The sequence below is a fragment of the Passer domesticus genome, chromosome 18 (assembly GCF_036417665.1).
Source record: "Passer domesticus isolate bPasDom1 chromosome 18, bPasDom1.hap1, whole genome shotgun sequence".
In the NCBI taxonomy this organism is placed as follows: Eukaryota; Metazoa; Chordata; class Aves; order Passeriformes; family Passeridae; genus Passer; species Passer domesticus.
In genome coordinates, this window is record NC_087491.1 from 6,995,612 (window position 1) to 7,003,570 (window position 7,959).

The 7,959-nt window shown below is 51.8% G+C and overlaps 1 long non-coding RNA gene across 1 annotated transcript; it reads left to right on the plus strand.

Moving 5' to 3' along the window:
• Positions 1-1,100: 1,100 nt before the first annotated feature.
• On the plus strand, positions 1,101-7,551 carry LOC135283214 (uncharacterized). The gene is made up of 3 exons (XR_010349069.1): positions 1,101-1,182; positions 1,568-1,806; positions 6,263-7,551. It is a non-coding gene; the product is annotated as an uncharacterized LOC135283214 (long non-coding RNA).
• The last annotated feature ends 408 nt before the right edge of the window (positions 7,552-7,959 follow it).

A 7,959-nucleotide genomic window follows, 5' to 3' on the forward strand; every position in this document is an offset into this window, starting at 1 on the left:
CCGCTTCTCTGAGCAGTGTGTGCACGGGAAGAAGATTTTTAACTCCTGAAAATCCTCCCTCCTGCCTGGCGTGGCATCTGCAAGCCCCCCACGCCTGTCAGAGCTGCACACACAAGTGCACAGGATGAGGCACACTAATGCATGTTTTGGTCCCAGGCCAAAATAAACGCTGGCTATAATAACCCTCCCGGGAAAGCCAAACAGAGGAGCCCTTTGTTAGGGACAACTCGGCGTGTTACGCTTCATTTGGGCCAACAGCACTTCCAGCACGAGGCTCAGGACACCATCTGCTTGATGTGGGCAAGGTGGGCTGAGGCCAGAAACCAGGGAAAAAGGGAAATCTCAGGACAAGGAAATTTGGATGGTGCCTCTTGAGTCAGCCTGGCCCATAAAGACTCTAAAAACCTTTGAAGAAGAAGTCTGGCAGGTATGTTGGGCCCGTTGTGGTCTCTGCTGGAGGTAAGGGTTTGTAATGGGGCACTGTCTGCTGTCCCACTCACCTTTTGAGCAGGTGTTATGAAAAGATCCAGCTTCAGGATCTGCTGTTTTCTGGATAATTCCTATTTAGTTTCCTTCAAAAATAGAGGCAGAGGAGCACCAGCATTGGATGAAGCCCTGTGGTTCTCTACTAAGCCCAGCATGAGCTTTAATCATTTGTGGAAACTTCTTTATTGATGTGAAAATATGATGAAATTACTCAGGGGAAGGTTTGTCCTGACCTGAAGGGGTCAGGACAAACCAGAGCCCCTGGCCACATCCCATTACAGACTGGGATCCCTCCCAGTGTGAAGGGGCAGCTGTAGCCCAAAGCCCCTGAGCCTGAGGGCAGCAGGAGTGTGCTGATGCTCAGGTCAGTGTGAGGTACTCCTGTGAGGAGGACTGGGTGGTTCTCATGGATCCCTGCCAAGTGGAGATCATAGCTGATTCTGGGATGCTCTGACTACCTGCAAGCTCCTGCAGCAGTTGCAGCCAGTGAGCAAATCAGTGGGTGCCAGGTGGCAGCAGAGCCCTGAGCTCTGTCCTGCCCTGGCACAGGTGCTGATGGTCAGGGCCAGCCCAGGAGGCATCACCTGCTGGGGGGAAGGGGCTGGGAGCAGTTTCAGGAGGCAGGGAGGTGCCTCTGCCCCAGGAAGGGGTGCTCTCCTCTCCAAGGTGTGGGTGCAGGATCCCTCGCTGTCCCAGGTAAGGTGTGCGCAGGAGTGAGGTGGGCTCTGTGGGGTGCAGGGGCTGGTGGGGTGAGAAAGGATGCTCTGCTCAGTCCCAGGGACAGAAAATTCATCTTCTCTGGTGGTGCCACTGAGTGTGGGATGTGTAGGAGGTGACCACCAGCATGTGACAGCAGGCTGGTCCAGAGGGATGTGTGCCAGCAGCAGCAGGGCTGAGGCAGAGATGGCCCTGAGGCCCCAGGTACTGCCTGGGCTGCCTGTGCTCTGCTGCCTTAAAGCCCAAAGAGTGCTTGGGGTGTTTAACCTCTGTGAAAAGCCAGAAACAGCCCTTCTGGAGCAGACTCCCAACAGCTGTAGCTCATGGATTTCTGCAGAGTGGTCTCTGAATTTTGCCTGTGCAGAGTGTGCTGAAGCAGGGGAGCTGCTCCAGGGGCCAGCACAGATCCACGTGGACACCCCCTGTACCTGTCTGTGTGGTGTGTGTTGGACTCAGATCTCCTGGGAACTTCTAAATAAACACAAGGAAGGAGCAAAAGCACAGAGGATTGAGGGTGATGGGCTGCAGCTCCAGCTCTGCAAAGTTCATGTTGTTTCCCCCTGCATGGGTGAGATTTCTGCTGTTATGAAAGTGGAAATCCAGGTATGTTTCAGTCCTGTGGGGAAAAAAGCAGTGAGCAGTTTATTTTTCCTCTGACAGATCACTTATGATCTACAGCCATCTGGCAAAGCAATTCTTAACTTTTTTCCTCTTATTTATGAGGGCCAAGGGAGCCAGAGTTATTTGCAGCTGGGATGCCAATTGCTGCTGGCAGCTGCTGCTGATTTGGGGTCCTTCTCCCCTCTGCAGCCCTGGGAGGGAAGAGAGGCAGCAGGCAGGGGGTTCTTATGTGCTTCTCAATGGTGTTTAAATTCCTAAATCATGGTGTTCAACACCAGAGCTGTGTCTCAGAAAGAATGTGATGCTTATGTTGGGCTAGGGGAGAAGAAAAATGAGGGGGGAGAGGGGTAATTTCTGTTCTGTAGTGGATGTGGCTGCACATGGCTCTATTTGATGGAAGTGGTGCATAATGGGCACAGAGGAAAATTGTCTGTAGCTCAAGGATGTGGATGGTGCACATGAGGATGGGGCTGATGCCCCAAAACTGCCATGTCCCAGCAGCTGGGGTGAGCAGCAGAGCAGCTTTTGGCATCCCTGGGTGTGCTGGGCTCCCTGCTGGCTCTGGGGAATGATGAGTTTTGGTTTCTTTATGCTCATAAAATGCTCTGCTAGCCTGGAAAGGAAGCATTAGGGGTGTGGAAATCATTAATTACTAATTAGCTGGTAGATTGTTCACAGGATACAGCCAGGGACTGAGCAGCTCCAGCACAGAGTGCTGTAATCTGTGCAGTCTGAGGGGTGGCTGCCTGAAGGGGCAGGAGGTGCAGCAGTGGGAAATACCTGGGAGAAAAAAAAAAAGCATTTTGGGAGTGTAAAGGGGGAGCAGATGGTGCTGAGGGGAATGACAGCCCTTCAGAACAACAGCAGTCAGAAATGGGATCAAAGCCCCTGACAGGGGCATTCTGACTCCTCAGGGGAAGGTCAGGGAACATTCAGCAGTGTCCCCCAGGCTGCAGGGGCTCCTGAGGGAGGAGCAGAGCCTGTGGGTGATTAGAGAGGCAATTCACCTCAGCTGAGCTGAGTTAAGCTGAGTGGGGTTTGGGTTTTACCAGTGTTTGAGCTGTGTCCCTGGGATCCCTGTTCCAGCTATTGCCCAGAGTGGGATTTCCTGGTGGTTTTGCTGTGGAAACTGGGGTGGAACTGCTGTGGCATGCTCTGCTGCCAGTGTGTGCCCTCACCCAGGAGGGGTTAATGGGGGGCTCAGGCTCTCCCTGCTGGGGAGAGGGGCAGCCCAGGGGATGGAGCACTCTCCTGCCCAGGTGAGGGATTTGCTGCAGGGCTGTGGGGTGTTTGTTCCTCCTGGGGAAATGTCCGTCCCTGTTTCCCACCTCTGAGCCTGTGTCAGTGGTTTCTGGTGCCACTGAGGGTGGATGTGGCTTCTCTGTCACCTTCACTGCTCTGTAGCTGTGCCTCTGCTCTCACTGACATGCAAAGCTTCCCTAGTTTGCTTTATTGATAAAAATCCTTGCTGACAAAAGAGCTGGCCAACACTAAGTTAAATCACTAAATTGGTGGTGAAAAATATAAGCTTTAGGCATTCCCAAACTTCTTTCTCCCCTTGGCTGTGCTGGGTGAGGGGCTGCCTCGTGAGGGGGCTGAGCAAGGCTTCACCCACAGCAATTATGAACCCCCTGGCACCTGGCCTGGTTGTTGGTAAGGGACAATGAAGAGTCCCAGACAGCAGCTGGCATGGCTCCAGTTTTACAGTAATCACCTTTCAGGTGGGATTTTGGCTCTGGTTAAACTGTGTCAGTCCTGACAATATGTACAAATGAAACATGAAGCATGGCCAGCCACTGCTTTAAGTTGCTTGGCTCCGGAGGGACTGAAACAATAGTGAAAGGTGCAGAAGGGGTTAATGCCCTTGGTTTGAAGCTCACCTCGACCTGAGCCAGCAGACCCTCCAGTCTGGAGCAGAGTGATGCAGCTCCTTTGGTGTCAACGTGGGAAAGTGATAAGGGGAGGCTCTCGGGTGCAGCTAATGATCTGCAGTAATGAGAACTTGGCCTCCCTGTGCTCCTGGCCAGGCCGGGCTGCTCCTGAGCCTGGGTGGTCCTGCCTCAGCAGGGAGTGGTGCCAGAGGCTCCGAGCATCCTCCTGGCTCCATGTGAGGGGGGAGTGGGGGTTTGGGAGAGCTTTAGGGGGTCCTGATGGGTGAGCTGAGCCCTCTGGACAGACACATGGGGGGAGCTGGTGGCCACCTGCAGCTGGTGGCAGGCTCATGCCACCACTCCTGGGGCTGGCAGGGCCCCAGCAGCCCTACCTGGGCTTGTTTGGTTTGTTTTCCTTGTGGAGTGCCAGTTTTCTATTTTTCCCAGTAAGACTCTGACTCTGCAGTGGGCGCAAATCTGGGGAAGGTCCTTGCAGAGCAGGGAGCCAGGAGAAGCGAGTCCCTCCAGCCCCTGCCCTCCTGTGGTGCAGCTCCAGCCAGGCCTGGAGGTGGTGGCAGTGCCCAAAAGCTGCCACGTCCCTGGCAGGGGATGCACTGAACCAATTAGTGCTGCTGGGTTGTTTCACTTGTTCCCAGTTGAGGCTGCCAGCTCAGTGCCAGGGTGTGAAGAGCCCTGCCCCGTCTCCTGCTCGGGTGAAAGAGCACCAGGCCTGAGCGGTGCCCAGGGCACCCTGGAGCCCCTGAATGAGCTCAGTGAGGCTTGGAGAGCAAAACTCCAGCCTGGATGTGTGGTGACGATTGTGTTTGTTGATTGATGGTGGTGTGTGGGTGATGCTCACAAAAGAACCACTTGTGTGCTGGTGGGATCTCTGTGTCCCAGCTGGTTGTGGCACCTCACAGCATCTCTTGAGGCCTCTCGCCTCTCCTCCTGTGTGATCTCAGGGGACAGTGCTCAGATCTGGGAGCAGGAAATGCCCCAAGGGGATCAGACCAAAGTCCCCAGCTGCAGCAGGAGATGCATTTTAGGGAGGTCATTTTAAGGAAATCTCATGTGAACTGACCTTCACCCCTAGCAAATGGCCAGAGGGTTTCTCTAACTTGCAAAATGTGTGCAGCATCCACCACGAGGCACAGGCAGGGTCGGTGCAGTACAATAAGGCAGATTTTCTCCTTTGCACTGGAGGTGGCAGCAGAGCACTCCTGGCTGCCACCTCCTAAAATTCCAAACAGAGCAGAGTCTCCCAGAGGCACCCCCGGTGCATCTCCACATTTCAGTCTGCTTTTTCTCCCTTTGTGCCTTAGGCTGTTTGCAAGTTGGAGTAATAATGGCTTTTTAAAGTGCTTGTTGTGCTTGTGATGGGCTGCTCAAAATATGGACTGGCTCTTATGCCTTAACCATTCAGCAAATTGCTTTTCCATTGATTTTCTTGGGACTGTTGTTTTTCTGAAATTCAGATTCTAGGAGCAGATCTTGAAAGAGCTATTAAATCATCTGGCCTTGCCTGCATAGGACATGCAGCTCCATCCTCTGGGCTCTCTCCTCAGCTGAGGTTCAACCAAAGCAGATTTCTCTGCCTGTGGGCTGTGTTGTTTTGGGGAATGGTGACCCCAAACCCTGGTAGGGTTTGCTTGTCTAAGTGTCTTACACTAAACTGTAAATCATAGAACCCTAGATGGTTTGGGTTGGAAGGGACCTTAAAGATCTTGTTACAATCCCCTGCCACAGGCAGGGACACCTGCCACCAGACCAGCTAGCCACCTATGCCACCTAGCTGGGAACACTCCAGGAAGGGAGTCAAATGAAATGTGGGATGTCTTTTGGTTTTAATCCAGTGTTTCTTGTTTGGAGCTCACAGCACATGCTTGAGTGAAAAATCTTGTGGATCCCAGTGGTACCAATGAAAGGTGTGAAGGAAGGGATCAGGTGTGAGATGTGCACAACCTTCCTGAAGGTTGCCCAGCAATACCAAACACATCCCTGTGTCATTGGGGCACCAGGGCAATTGTGGGTTTCTAGAAAGAGCTGGAGATGAGGCTGAGTTCAGGAGACCCAACACTCCAAGGTCCCAGTGTCCAAGATCCTCTGTGGAGGTGCATTTAACTCTCTGCAGGCATGCTGTGAATTTAGCTACCTTCCTAAATGACAGCCACCAGTGTTACCGATCTCCCACCCTGGTGTGCTTTCACCACTGAATGAAGAGAACAATATTTCTATTTAAAAACAAATTTTAATTTAAACCACGAGCTACTTCAATAAAAGATGAAGTGTCTTTGTAATGGAAATGATAGAAGTGAAAACAAGTAATCTCTATTTATGGTACAGCTTTTGTTGTTGGTTTGAAAGGATCCAGTGTTCCACAGGACTTATTTGTGGAGGGACAAGAATAACTTTCTGGTTCATTTCTTGGCTAAAGCAGAGTTTGTTTTGATTTGTTTAAAGAAAACAAACAAACACAAACTTTCAAATGGTTTTTGGCTGGAGTTTTTACTGGAAATCCAATCCTCTTACGCATAGAAATTTTTTTTTAATGCTTCTATGAAAACCAGCATTGAGTGGAGGGATGTAGCTGTGAGCTGCAGAGATGGACAGCTCGGCACAACTGCTGCTTTGGGGATGTCTGAGAAGGTACCTGGGGAGCCCGAGCTGATGTTTCCAGGTGTGATGTGCAGGTCTGAGCTCCCAGCTTCACTGCGGGGTAAATACCGAGCAGGGCTGCGGTGCCTGACTGGAGCTGCACCACAAGAGGGCAAGCGGAGGCCACGAATGCTCTGCTCCCCTCTGGGAGAGGATGTGAGAAGGGTGAGATGTGGAGAAAGGTCCCCAGCACCCCTGGGGCAGGGCAGGGGCAGCGAGCTCTGGGCTGCTCTGCCGCTTGCAGGTGGCTTTTCAACGGGGAGAAACTTGGTGGTGTTTGTTAAATGTTTTGTTAAATTTGTTGAGTGTTGTTCTTCAGGAGAAGGAGCTGGAGAAGGAGCACAAGCCTTGAGAGAAGTGGCTGAGGCAACTGGGTTTTTAGTTGGGAGAAAAGGAGGCTGAGAGAGACCTTCTGGCTACAACTTCCTTTCAGCGTTGAGGAGAGCAAGGTGGGGACCAGTCCTTTCTCCCAAGTAACGAGAAATTAGACAAAATTAAATGTTCTGATGTTATGCTGGGGGAGTTTAGATTGGGATATTGGGGGAAATTGTATCACTGACAGGGTGATCAGGCATTGAACAGGCTAAATTGCCATCTTTGGGAGTATTCCAAAAGCCTGGCTCTTAGGGACATGATTTTACTGGTGGGCACGGTGCTGCTGGGCTAACAGCTGGAAGTTATGAACTAAAGGTCTTTGCCAACCTAAATGGAAATACATGAAATCCCTGCTGGGTGCTTCTCTGCTTTGTGGCTCAAGGCAGAGGTTGCTGCTCTCAGCCCAGGTCAGAGCTATGGGACTCTGCCTTGTTAATTGTTTGCAGCCCAGCTTGCCCAGACCCCATCCCAGTAAAGGAAAACACAGGGTTTTGCTCAGAGCCCTCCTTGGGAAGGGTGGCAAAACACTGAAGTGAGGCCTGGAGACGTGGTTGGAGCATCCCAAGCTGCTTGATGCTATTCCCTGCTGTCCTGGTGGCATCTGCAGCTCCTTGGCACCTGGTCCTCCTGCACTTGGAGGGCAGGGGATGCAACATGGGTGCAGCAGAATGCTGAACTGAAACTGAGCAGGGAAAGAAATCATTCCCAGCTCATCAGTGGCAACATGAGTGGAAATGACCCTGTGGAACCAGACAATGGTTTTAAACTCTTCTGACATCACTGGAAATGGGTGGAGTAGGCTGAAAAATGCCTTAAAACTGGTTTTAAATAGTTGGATTTGAGGGGGGGCAGGTTAGATGAAAGTGTGGAGGGATGAGCAATCCCTGTACAACAGCCACAGTCCTGCTGGGAAGGGGATTCCCTGCTGGGAGGTGAGCCCTGCTCAGCCAGGGCTGCTCAGTGCTCATGGCCTGACTCAGAGCAAGGGCTTGTCTAAACAGTAGCAGGAGCTCAGTTAAAGCAGAGACACTCTCAATTTAAAAGTACCTAATGGCAGGAAAAACAACCCATGATGAGTTAAAGAACTGACTCAGGCCAGCAAAGGCCAGTCCTGAAATAGACCTCAAATGGGGCTGGTTGAAAATGCTTCCATCAGAACAGTTTCCTGATGGAGAATTTGGCATTTCTGCTCAAAGAAATCTTTCAAGAAAAGCATCTGCTTCTGTGGAAAAAT